Source organism: Halyomorpha halys, unplaced genomic scaffold (genome assembly GCF_000696795.3).
Source record: "Halyomorpha halys isolate HHAL.00 unplaced genomic scaffold, Hhal_1.1 Scaffold118.1, whole genome shotgun sequence".
NCBI classification, from domain to species: domain Eukaryota; kingdom Metazoa; phylum Arthropoda; class Insecta; order Hemiptera; family Pentatomidae; genus Halyomorpha; species Halyomorpha halys.
Window position 1 is genome coordinate 1,032,407 of NW_027106719.1, and position 11,769 is coordinate 1,044,175.

Genomic DNA, 11,769 nt, shown 5'->3' on the forward strand with positions numbered 1-11,769 from the left:
TAAATCAAGGAGATTCTATATCACCTATCTTATTTAATTTAGTACTAGAATAAGTTTTTAAAAATGTGATGCATACTGAAAAGGATTAAGTTTAGGTGGTTTTTGGGAAGAGGGGCGAAAACCTATTTGCTCGCAGCCTCTAGCCGGTCGTTAAAGTAGACTTACCTTCGATTTGTTTAATACAGGATGCATGAAGCGCTTCATGCAGTGTAATTTTATTTAATAAATAAAATGGAAATTAAGAAAAAAAAACAAAGAAATAACAAATGGAAACTATATTTAAAATTAATAGAAATATCTAAATTCAACTCAAGTCGCTTTGCGAATCCGAACTATGAACTGCGGTGATATGTTGCCCTTCCAGCGTCTACTTCTCTGCTCACTGCGATAACACTATAATGTTGCCCTGCGATAATACTCTCTAGCAGTAAACATATACTGTAATGTTGACATCACGACCAGCCATCATATACTATTATTAACTAGATCTTTCTTAGCGTCAATAGCGTCTTTCTTATCACTTAATTAAATTTAAAATATTAAATAAATCAAATTAGAACTAATGAAATTAAAAAATAAAATAAAGCTCTTCAATTCTCAACAGTGGTTAAATACCGTTTCTTGTGTATGTTGATGATAAAGTATTCTTGGGTGAGGAAAAGGAAACTATAGTACTAAATACAACAACGTTGATAAACTCTGAGTAAATAACTAGGTCAAACAAAACAAAATATAAATTTAGGAGTGGAAACGGGAGCAATTTTGGTGATACAGATATTTTGAAAAAAAAAAAACATTTTAACAGGTACATTGGTTAAAGTATGTAGATATGGTTAGGAAGCATCAGTAACACAAGTATAGATTTATACACTTAATTCAAGAGACTTGGTAGGTACTTAATGGTATTGTATCTCAAACTTACCCAATAGAACTTGATATTCCATTAACAGTACTTCGAATCATATTTGTCCTTAAAGTATGTAATTGTAATTATTAAAATTAATTTCAAAATTTTAAATTTTTCATATACATGTTAACGAATTCCAATCTGTTGTCGCTGAAGCGATTTAATAAATCATCTAATATTTCACTACTCGAGAAACAAGGGTGACCTCCAGTGGTTATACTAATTGGACTGTATAACAAGGAAAGACAGGGAAAAATTAGAGCATCATATGACTTAAGTTTTTGATTACTGCACGCTGAGTTATTTTTTGGATGATTAGAGTCTTTAATACAAATATCCTTCCATAAATTGTTCAATTATATAAAACCACCAGAAGCACTAATATAAAAAATGTAGTATGTCTTCAGTATCTACGTCTATGATAATAGGACCATCATAGGAAAAATTAGATCGAAAGCCTGAAAACGGCTTCTTTGAGGTTCTAAAAATTAAATGATAGAACCGGCTAATTGTTAATACTTCTTCCTATTTTCTGATTTTTACATGAAAATAAAATTCTAATCCCACTAAACATTCATTTATTATGTTTACTAGATCTGAGTTCCAGAGGCACAATATATTTATGAATAGACTAAAAAAAAATACAGATGTTTATCTACAGCGTAATAACACCTCTTATTGATATTTCAGTATCGCAGTAGATTTACTGACATCAACAGGACCCCATTAATATACATGTTTTTCTTAAGATAATATTATAATAATAATAAAGGCTTAGAAAGCCCTAAGGTTCGATGCCGATACCAGCAATGGCTCTCTACATACATATTTCCAGTACTGTCCCTCTAGAACCAAATCTATTTAATCAGTTTTGTTGCAGGCCTACCTTCTACGCCATAACCCCTGATGAAGACCTGAAACTCAGGTCGAAACGTCCCCATAAAATAAATAAATATGGTTTGTTATTTATGTTGTTCTTTGCTGACCGCACCCCCCGACAAACTTCTCCAATCATTAATCAGTTTTGATACGTTTCGGTCTACCCCTCGGGTCAATGTCTATTATCATTTTAGGGAACCGCTCGTTGCTAAGCCCTACCAACCTCACACGCCCATATTATACGCCACAATGCAATAACCTGAATTATATTTACCAGGTGCAGTTTTCTCAAGTCAGCATTGTATACCCTTCTAAATTCTTCCGTTAACTCAAACTGTTTCGGTCCGAATATTTTACGTAATACTTTATTCTTAAAAAAACCTTAAGGTAGGTATTTCACTTAGTGTTAGAGGCCGCTTCTCGCATCCATAAAGAACAGTGGATGAATAATAGTTTTGTATATTCTAATTTATATGTTTTTGGATAGAAGGCGCAAGCTATTATACTATAATTTCGACATTGAAAAATAACAAGCATTTCCCCCATTTAACCACGTTTTATTTCCTCATCAATTTCATTTTTCGTAATTACCGTGGATACTAAATAGTTAATCCTATCTACCTGATCAAATGTATTTCTTGCTATATCTGTTTCATCGAAATCGCTCTAAATGTTAAACAATTTCAATTAAAATAATAAAAAAAACAGGCATGAGAAAATTGAAACTATAAAATATTTCTCATTTATTTTTAAAGATAATTTCACTAAAATTTATATCAGCTCAGGTGCAAAACAACAAACCAATGACAAGGATTTCAATCCGGTATAATGCTGAGATCTTTATGACAATGATCGTTAAACGAACAACCATTAGTATAATATAATCTTTGTAAACTATTATATAATCACTGATTGATTAAGTTCTAAAATGACAAAAGATTAGATAAATTCTGTTGCTTTATTATAAATCACAAAATCATTATTGTATCTAAATTGTTTTTTATATTGAATTTTCACTTCTCTTTATTTTAAACCAATCTAATAAAATTATTTATTATGAAAATCGAAAATATTTTTAGAAGTCTGCAAGTGTCTTAAATAATTTATTTTTTAATTAAATTACCAAAATCATGCAAATTCCTTACAAGAGCATTTTGAATCAATCATATATGCATATTCGAAAGAAAAAAGCATAACTAAGCAAAAAATACATTATATTATTAAATATAATTCTCCAGCGAAAAGGAACTTATCTCAAAGTCTATTAGCAATATTTTCTGGTTGTGTCTGATTTTTTTTCCAACTTTTACATATTTTATTTCTTAGTCGTTTGAAACTTACATTTATTTAAAAAATGTCTGTCATTGTGAAATTAAAAATTTAAGTCATTGAAGAACAAAGTTCAAAATAAAAAACCTTGCTGGGTAAGTACATCTGCTTAATTGATTGAAAGTAATCATCGCTTATGGTCACCAGGAAGCTTTCAAAAAATAATACATCGGAATTCTTATTTAATCTGCAACTTGAGATATATGTGGTTTTATCCCATATTTTACTGATTTAATATACAAAGCCATTTCATTATCTACATATAGAAGTTACAACCAAGTTATAATTTGATTAAACGAATTAAAAAAAAAATTAAGATGCTTGATGCTAATTGGTAAATATGTTTATTAAAGAGAAAAACTTCTAACTAAAGAACATTTTTAATATTACAAAAATACTTAGCAAACTTATAGGAATAGGTATTTTTATTTATTTGCTATTTTATTACTAGTTCTTGCCTGTTTTTGTGGTTTTACTTTGCTCTACCAACAGAGAACCTTTATTTTAAGTAGGATAACTTTTTAAAAAAATATTTTCAGGTGAGGTAATTTGCTTATCGTGGGGTAGGAAGCTGGGTCCTTTCCTGTTTTCCTTAAGGAGTGGGGAAAGCACCCCATAATATCCTCACCCACATTCACACACGGTAAGAAAATATCGTTTATAAGTGTTGAAAACATTTACTTAATTTACAATGCCTCTTCATTGCAAATGTAATTTTTAAAAAATCGTCAATACTAATTCTCAACTGATTTATTTACTTATGCCCTTTCATATAACCGTCTCCTTTATCAAATCTATCGTCATTTGTATAACCTCCTTCAGGAATTCTGTTTCCATCTCTATTCTCTAATCCTCGTACGTTCTTTCCTTTAATAACAACTATTACTTCACCTAATACATAATGAAACCACTGTGTAATCCTGAAAGATCATTATGGTCATCAAATTAATTACTATAACAAATATTAAGTCTCAACCATTCATAGGGGACTTTCGTCCCAGAATAAAATTATTTTTTCATTCGATCATTCATACATAATTGAATGACTTTGGGCAAAAATGTGACAAGCCACAACTTCAAGACAATCAGAACTTTGAGCAAAAAGCTCATTTATATCTGGCTATAAAGCTAATTGTTGTATTAGTTTATCTATCAGCATAATTGCAACATATTTGCCTATAATATTATGTGATATGAACTTTATACAACATTAAGTATGGATTGAGAAATTTTTAGAAATTGCTCTATAGAAAATTTTTTATTGCGTGGTTTAGTCAATAATAATTTTTCGTTAAGTTATATTTTCCATATTTATTTCTACCTTTTCATGTATTTTGAGCAGTACAGGTGTGCAGCAGTAGTGCGATGATACACATGTAATATTATCATTACTGCAGTATGGAGCTATTGCTAATATATCAATTTACAGTTTTCACAATGAAATGTACACGTTTAATTTTCGACTGAAAGGTTCAGTCATTTGCGCATCTTTTGTCGAGTGGCCTTCCAGGTGCTGTTCATCTTCTTTGACGAGGATTGAGGTAGACTACCCCAACTATGGATTTTCACCCACATACTAACTCTTATCAAAATGGGTAGTTTTCTTCGATAACTAACGAAGAAATCGTCCTCTGCAAGGGCGTAAAGGTTTCCCTCAGCAATCTGATCCGTACTGCATCAAAGGCGGTGTGAACCAAGATGAGCTCAGCAAGTTCCGGAACACCACAAGTAGGACATAGGGGGTCCATATTCTTCCCGTGGCAATAATACTTAGACTATATAGACTAAACTTAGCTCAAATTCCCCCACACCCTTGTGAGGAATTGAGAAAACTAGTAGTCCTGGAGGACCCATTTTGCTTCCTCTCATGCCCGAACAGTGGGAAAATATTTCCTGTAGCACTTTAGGGGTTGTCACCAATCCTGGTTCCCCTCTTCTGTGTAACCTCCGGGAGAATGGTTTTCCATCTGCTGGGGTTCTCCTCAACCCTCACATGAATCTACCGGCTGACCTGCTGATCCCTCTTTCTCGAATTGGTACTTCATTATCCTTTTTTTCAGGAGGAGGTCGAGAGATACCCTTCCGCTAAGACTTTCACATCCTCATGTCTAACACTAATTTTTTCGATATTTTCCTTTTATATACTTAGCAATTAGGTTCGTATGAAGATAAGATTATTGTAATGCTTTGAATATTTGGTTGAATGTCGCTTCCCAATTAGAATTAGCAACCAATTACATAAGCTAATGCAAAGATATTGTCTAAAAAAAAAAAGTCTAAATATGAGACCAAGATCAAGCTCTGCTTTACTCTTCACTCTTGGAGTGGAGTATCGAAGGGTGTTAGAGGATCTTCCTGTTGTTGTATTGTATATATAGTGTGGATATGATGTAGTCAGATTTCTTTATTTTATATTTTATTTCCCCAACATATTTCCTTATAATCCGCTCCTACCTCACTGATAGAACCTTTAAAGTAAATCATAACCTAGCCTACTCATCTCTCTTTTCTCAGTCCGCCGGTGTTCCTCAAGGTAGTATCTTAGGTCCCATACTTTATATAGCTGATATCCCAACCCACCCTAACACAGTTCTAACAACATATGCTGATGACACATGTATATTTTCTGTAAACAACGACCCAACTAATGCATCACAAACACTACAGGCACACATAATATCTATTGAAGAATGGTGTAAAAACTGGAAAATCAAAATAAATCCTGACAAATCCCACCAGATCACCTTTACTCTCCGTCGTAAACCTCTGCCCTCCTGTCCTACAGTATCTTTTCTAAATACACCACTAATGCCTGTTGAACAGATTCGATACTTAGGACTCCATCTTGACAAGAGACATACTTGGAATCCACACACAAGACTGAAACGACAAGAAACTGCTCGTAGATTCCGATTGCTACGACACTTACTTGACAAATGGCCTAAACTTCCAAGTCATTACAAAAGACTGATCTACATGACTGTAATAAGGCTAATCTGGACATATGGAGTTGAGCTTTGAGGCTACACTAAACCTTCGAATTCCTCTCGTATCCAATCGTTACAATCCAAAATCCTACGTAAAATCCTTGATGCTCCTTATTACGTCACAAATAAACTCATTCATAAAGACCTTAACATTCCATTCGTTGCAGATTTGACCCAAAATAGATATGCGTCTTTTTATTCCAAACTCCTTAACCATCCTAACCCATTAATTCTTAATCTTTCATCCTTAACAACCCCTGATAATCCTCCGAGGCGTCTGGAAAGAAGATGGCCACGGGACCTTCTAATTTAAATTAATGTTTGAAGTACCACCAATGGGTGGTTCCTTCCCAAGATTTTCAAGTGTATATGAAACATACTACATATTTACCTATTGTATTATTTTGTACAGTTGTAAATTACATTAAATAAATAATTAAAAAAAACTATATATTTTATTTATTTATGCACATAATATGATCCGGTAGTCCTTATTGGTATGTCGCTATTCCTTACTGCCCTAGATATTGGCAAATTATAGTTTTTGTAAATAAGCAATTATTAAAAATAAATATAAATGTGACACTACACATTCTCTGAAAATTTTTTAAAAAATCATGGTAATATCGATGCCTTACATCACAGTAATGCTAACTTTACGAAAAATACAATTAAAGGTTCTCTCTACAGTTTAGAGTAACAATATTATTATTAATTATCCGAATTAATAATGAGGTTTATATACACTATATGAACATAGGAGTTAGGATATGATGATAAGACAAGCCCACATCCATACATCTATTCCAGTGGCAGATGACAGAGCAATACGCTCCAATAAAGGCTCACAGATCAAAGGGACGCCCTACCTAATCGAGCCCTTTTGCGATGTAAAAGTATTCTCCAGTCAGCTTAGTCTCAATGTACATAGTCAGATCTATCCATATAGAGATAAGTAGTTCTATAAATATAAGCAAATTCCTGTAAAATAATTCCTTTAGTGCTTTTAAGAAAATTATACTTTTTTTTTTTTTTTACTTTTAAAAGGAGGAAGTTCTTCTGAATCAGTCCATAATGTTATAAAATAAAAAGAAATTAGTACCATAAAACTTATTTCTACTACAAGTTTCCTTTTCTCACATAAATTTGGTTTTAATGAAGCCAAAAATGAAAATCCTAAATGAGTTTTTCCAAAAGTTATTTGAGATTTGCTTTTACGTGTTTTCACAATTTTTTAAAAAAATACGGCTGGGCTAATTAAAATTTATTTCGTGGTGGACCCACGGAATGAATGCCGAACTTCCCACTTTGGTTGAAATATATTAGTAGACTAGAATAATCTTCCTGTTCGTCAGAAATGACCGAGGAAAAAAAAAATCTACAACATACCATCGTATTGGAATGAAAGTTTTCTAATGTTTATTTTATACACATATACTTTATATGTAGGGTAATTGACAAAGTAAAATTTTGGGGCTTTCCAAAATTGTGTCGTCACTAGAACAAACAAACCCTTCGAAGCAAGAAATCATGAATGAGGTAAACAACGACATGAGCCCTTACATGCAGGGAGACGCTCAGTTTAAAGTTAGATTAACACAGCACAGTTTTCGCTTTGAGAAGTTGCTGAAGGTTGTGTACATGTGGTATACAGAAAGCCGGCAAAGTTCATTTTGTGCATAAAACTTTCCCACATATTTTATTGAAAAGGGATTTCATTTGAAAATGTTTGCAATTAGTATTCTTGCAACAGATTGAGTAATTTATTATTTTAGATTTATCTTATTTACTACTTGCTATATTTTATTTACATTATGTTGTCATTTTATTTTTAAAACATTAATTAATTAAAATTTTTGATTACCCTATTCAATGGAAATTTTCTCAAGAATTATTTGTTGACAGATGGTAAACAGTATTTATATCAGACTTTAATATAAAAAACATCAATACGTGCATTGTTTTTATCCGAATATCTGATAAAGATATGTCGATTCACTTGGTTGTTTTATATAATAGGTGTTACATATTATTACGTTTATATTTTCAAAATTTATTTTTATTTAATAAGTGTTTACAATTTATGTTACAACATCCAATGCAAGTATTTTTAAGAAGCAGTAAATAATAAACTGGGTCAGTGACAGTAAATTATCTTGTACAGCTATCACATGAATTTTTAGAATTAGTACATTTAACTAAACATATTTCAGTATGTTCTAGAATGTTTAATTAAATATTGTTATACATATTAAAATTTAATTCGTCAGAGAAGGGAGCGTTGATAGATTGCAGACTCGCCTTAATGATTTAGAGCAATATTTTACTAAGGAGATGTATCTCAACATTAAAACTTTTTAGTCTATTAATGTATGGTTGTGTGTGAAGCAGCACTCTGTACGAAAAGAAAAAAATCTGAGAATAGCCGTGGATTCCCCCTTGTTTGTACCAATCAGCCAATTGCATCGTGAAATACGAGTGGTATCGATAGAGAATTACATCAAAAAAACGATTTACGAAACTCCGCTCACTACCAACATTTAAATTATACAACATAGGAAATCCAACCACATCGTGAACACTGAAACCTTGGGTGATCCAAGATATCTTTTGATAAACTGAATATTGATTTTTATTGATATCATTAGATTAATTCCTCTTCTCTTTTAATATTTTTCAGCACAAGTCTTTTTTTTTATTTATTATATAAATATTTTTTGTTTTTGTTAATTATTATTATTATTTTTTAAATTGATCTTTACTATTTTTAATTATAATATTTCATGATTATAGTGTTGTAAATAGTTAGGGATGCCTCTTACACGAGACTATGCCCTTTCCCCACTATCAACAGTTAAAAAATAACTTACAAACTGCTACAACTATGTAAGGCCAACCGGAGACGATCTGGTAATAAAGAAATTTAAAAGAAGATCAAAAGTCACTAAAGCTGCCAACTTGAAAAGCCCTGATGAAGCTCTTGCGTGAGGGTGAAACGTTGGGGAAAAAATATATTTAATATTTTTGTTGGTAAAAATATAACAGTTTACCAAAATCCACATCCTGCTTTTAACTATTTGTTCAGTGTTAAGTCGTTATGGAATGAATGCTAATGATTTTATGGAGTTAGTCATTCTGCTAACTGGAAGGCTCATGAATATGTTAAGTGAAATTATAAAAACTAATTATTTTAACAATATAATGACAAGAAAAGATTTAACAGACTGGCGAAACGGAAACCCCCACAGCGCATGCGCCCAGGAACTTTGCTAACTCCTTTTACTGCAGATCTTTTTGGTCATACATTACCTTCTTCCACTTAATATGTTAAATATTTCTGCCCTAAAATTTTTATCTTCCCAACGGTATGTAATACGTCAATATTACTAATCTTACTTTTATAAATGTTTTCAACCTGTAAAAAAATTTTAAAAATCTAAAACGTTTGAGCAATCATACCTATTTCACTTACCACTAACCTTTGAGTTGAAATCAATCCTAACTCGTTTTAGAAAAAGTATTTTTAGATTATTTACTGCTGTAATAATTCTTAATCTAATTTTTCAGATGAGCTTTTCAGTTAGCTTTCGAATAGATTGACTCCAATTTTATCAGTTTTTTCAATCGTACTAATACTAATATTACAGATTTTAATGTTTTTAAATATTTTTACAGAAGCGTAGCATAAATATAAAAATATATATATCAGTTTACTTCACATTCAGCGCTTTTTAGAATATTACGACATATACGGAGTATTCAGCCGAATACGGAAGTATAACGACAGTGAATAATATAGAAATATCTTTTATAAAAATATATCAGTTTAGTTCACTCACAGCGCTTTAAGGTTTTCGAAAATAAAGTATTACGAAAAATATTCGGACCGAAAAAGGATAAATTAACGGGAGAGTTAAGAAGATTACACAACACTGAATTAAGGGACCTACGCCCGGTAAATATAATTCATATGGGCATGTAAGGTTGTAGGGATTAGTAACGAGGGGACCCCTAAAATGTTAATAAACACTGAACCAAAGGGTAAACGTCCGAAGGGTAGACCAAAACGTAGATGGGAGGATTGCGTTAAAACTGATTTAGTAGAATTGGGTTTGGCGGGGCATCACTGGAAGGATGCATGTAGAGAGCGTTTGGTGGTATCGGCATCGAACCTTCGGTTTCGTTAGGCGTTTATTATTGGTATTATTATTACTAACAAACGTTTCAAACAATAAATAGTTTTCTATTACCATTTTGATACCTTTATTGACCACCACCTGGGCTATCCTCCTACAATCTACATCATACGCCCAATAAAAGATGATAGTTTTGAAGGAGATGATTAGAGATGGTTGCGGTCAAGATAAAAAAAAGGAAAGTTTTTTAATATCTATTTATAGCTGACGTTTCGACCAACAATGTAGGTCTTCATCAGAGCTGATGTAATGGGTGGATTTAAATATTTATTTTAATGTTTTTCTATGTTAATCTCCACCTCTCACATCTACTTCAAATTCACATACGGTCAATCATCTATACAGTTGAAAGTTTTATTGGTTTTGAATCTTCAGTTTCGCTAAGCATTTAACGATTAATTATATCTACTCCTGAACTCTCACTGTCAGATATCCATATCTAGCATGGTATTATATTTTTTATTAATTTCTTATTATCCAATCATCTACATACGTTAATTATGACGTTATTTTATTTTCTTCTTAATACTTCATGTAGGTAGTTTCATTATGTTCCTTTTATTTATCTTTCGGTTTATAAGCATATAGAGATTTTATTATTTTTTTTATTGTTGCTACTATAATTTTCATTTATATTATAATTTGCTATAAATGTGATTATTTATCACTATTATTGCTCAAGGTTATGGCACATTATAGTAAATATTTTATTGAAAAAAAAGAATGCCTAAATTCGATATTTTTAGATACCCCACTAAGTGAAGTAGGGAACTTCTTCGCCGTTTTAGGTTTAATATTTCATTAACTTAATACTACAAATATTTATTGTATATCGTCATTTTTCACCATTGGAAACATGCTACCTCTTTACCTCATCACGCAACTTTACTCCGAGTTGAATTCATCAATTCATCAAGCTCATTCAAATTATTCACGATGTCGATACTTCCTCTGACTGTATTTCTATTTATGACCGCCGTAAAACGTAATATCCATTTGATTCTATCTTCATGAAAATTCTTATTATCAGCTGTTTATACTAGACACTCATAATATTGTAACAAAACTCGTGAAAACCAATATCTTTCCTTCCGGTCTTTTTCTCTCCTTAAAAACATTTGTGAATTTAATAAATGGAAACATCAGCAAAATCCTGCAAATAAAAATAAATTAAAACGCAGACTACACTAAATTTAGGAAAACTGATGAAATTGAATTTATGACGAACTTTTATTTTTAAAATGCCAAATTTCAACAATCAATTCAAAAAATCACTTCTTTTTATTATTTTTATTTTTATTTCACTATCAAAGAAATCTAGATGTCTCTTAACGGGTTTTGCGACTGGGAAACTTTATTAATGTAAAATGATGATATTTTTTTCAAAACTTCATGGATAAAATAATAATATGACAATAAATAGTTATAAACTATTTTTTCTTTTTTTGACCGCAACCCTGACCATCTTCTT